Source organism: Dipteris shenzhenensis, unplaced genomic scaffold (assembly GCF_047967505.1).
Source record: "Dipteris shenzhenensis isolate YYH24624 ecotype China unplaced genomic scaffold, Dip_SZ_1.0 scaf0125, whole genome shotgun sequence".
In the NCBI taxonomy this organism is placed as follows: Eukaryota; Viridiplantae; Streptophyta; class Polypodiopsida; order Gleicheniales; family Dipteridaceae; genus Dipteris; species Dipteris shenzhenensis.
This window is the reverse complement of record NW_028239431.1, coordinates 68,840-71,369: the sequence shown is the minus strand read 5'-3', so window position 1 is coordinate 71,369 and position 2,530 is coordinate 68,840. Positions and strand designations below refer to the sequence as shown.

General features: G+C 46.7%; 1 non-coding gene across 1 annotated transcript; it reads left to right on the top strand.

Moving 5' to 3' along the window:
- Positions 1–287: 287 nt before the first annotated feature.
- Positions 288–360, top strand: TRNAF-GAA (transfer RNA phenylalanine (anticodon GAA)). Its single transcript has one exon. It is a non-coding gene; the product is annotated as a tRNA-Phe (tRNA).
- The last annotated feature ends 2,170 nt before the right edge of the window (positions 361–2,530 follow it).

The window sequence follows — 2,530 nt, the reverse complement described above, 5'->3', positions numbered from 1 at the left end:
TCTCCCGAATACGTATTGATTTCCTCCACCTAAACGAGAGGGGATCCATGCTCCCGATTCATAGCTCAATCGAATCGGATTGATGTCTCGTCCCCAGCTCGAGAATATTTTTGAGTGGTTTGCGACTGAACCATTCGGCAAATCCAATGGATTGTCTGAATGGTTCGCCTGCAAGGTATAAAAAAAAAAATGGATTCGTGAGGATAGTTACTTCGATTGGACGGATAGGTAAGGGAAAGAATCAATCCACGCTGGGATATTTGTTTGGGATTATCGCGGAATCACTGGCCGGGATAGCTCAGTAGGTAGAGCAGAGGACTGAAAATCCTCGTGTCACCAGTTCAAGTCTGGTTCCTGGCATACCGATGGGAAATAATTTGATCTGATGGCTGCGGGCGAAAACCGCACTTGGAAATAGGAGAATCCAAAAAAAAAATATGGATTGCTTATTGGTCTACTGGTCGGGGTATGTATCTATACCCACACCTACATACGCTTGAACGTGCATATGTAGGTGCGGATTTCGATGCAGATACGTGGATGCGATTGATCGTACGAGAAACAAGTGTCTCAAATAAGGTAGACCAGCCTCACCTGCCGCACAAGATTAAATAGAATGATACAGAATTGGCTAGTGGGAGGATGGCTTTCAATTTTGCCTCCGTCCCAATTCGATAAGCATCCTGTAGCTCATAAAAGTCGGGTACGACATAATCCTTACGTAAAGGCCATCCCAGCCGGCTCCCAGGCATTAAGATACGTTGTAGGTGCGGATGACTCTCATAAGTGATTCCTAACATATCATAGGATTCCCGTTCCTGGAAATTGGAACTTTTCCAAACCCAACAAACGGATGGAATCCTGGGGTCTTTTCTCGGAACGAAGACTTTTGTACATACTTCTTCAGGTTGATCTGCATCGTCTCGCACCTCCGTCAGATGATACACACTAGCTAGGGATCCTCCTGGTGCTGCATCATAGGCACATTGGGAACGGGGATAATTGAAACCGCACGCATATGAAGCAACAGCTATAGAAGGCCAATCCCCTGCTTTGACCTGTGGGATCTCGACACCCCGGTAATCAGAACCTAAAGGTCTGTGGGCTAAACTATGTCTAGTCGACCAAGCGGGTAATCGACCCCGCATCTCGATGTTGGAATCGCCGTTGTTATTGATAATACTCATATTAGCTAACGTTCTATATCTCTGTGGAATATCTTCACCCGCCCGCCTCTGATACGGATTCTTCATGCATACTTTCGAATCCACTCAATCCCTTCGAGAGGATATTTGATAGGGATTTCGAAGACTGATTTGCGATTCGTTGATTGTATTCACCGGTATAGGTATTGGGTACGAAAAAAAGTCGGTGATTCAGACTAAAATATCTCTTCCGGGTTCGACAAGAAGTTCGATCCCTATAGTTTTCCTGAGCAATTCTTTTGCGGGGTTTTGTCACAGCATCAATAATAGCTTCGGGCTTGGGCGGACGACCCGGCAAATAAATGTCCACAGGAATCAATTTATCCACTCCGCGAACGGTGCTGTAAGAATCCGTACTAAACATGCCTCCCGTAATGGTACATGCCCCCATAGCAATTACATACTTTGGTTCGGGCATTTGTTCATAGAGTCTCACTAGAGACGGAGCCATCTTCATGGTGATAGTACCCGCCGTTATTATGGGATCAGCTTGTCTGGGGCTGGATCTTGGTACTAGACCGTACCGGTCGAAGTCGAAGCGTGAACCAATTAATGAGGCGAATTCAATGGAGCAGCAGCTAGTACCGTAAAGGAGTGGCCACAAACTGGAAAGTCGAGACCAATTGGAGAGATCATTCAAGTTAGTCAAAATAATCGAGTTTGATGTGTCTTGATCGGGGGAGAAGGACTCCACGGAGTTAATTAGTGGATTCCCCCCACGGGAGTCGACTCCGTTCCTCTTACCCGAATAGTTAGAAATTAGGACCATTCCAATGCTCCTTTTCACCATGCATAAATCGAACCGACAATTAATATGGATATGGGGATAGACACTTCAGTAAAAGCAAATAGACCCAATTCCCTGAAACTCATAGCCCGGGGATAGGGAGAGACCGTCTCGACGTCGGGAATAACGAATACCGGGGCAAACATATAATAACGGATCTGGAATTGGATCCAAGCCCCTCCCTTTGGTTCCATACCTGATTCATAGCTTGTTAGTTTTTCAGGCCCCTCGCGGATGGGTGCGACGGATCTGGAAACCGAAAAGGCTGTATAGGGAATAAGGATGGATACTAGTAGGAGGATCCGGAAGGAATCGTGTTTAGGAAGCAAAAACATTTACATACTCCTCCTGCTTCGGTATTTATCTTCTCACCCCACCGTGTGGGTGTAACATCTTTATGATAAGTGAAGGGGGGGGGGGTTGCTGACTCCTCGATCGTTCGATCGGGGATGAGATGCCAGACGTGGCTCACGGACATCTCATCCCAGAATGGAATCGGGATGTACACCCCCCCAGTGATGAGCCAATCGTCCCTCCG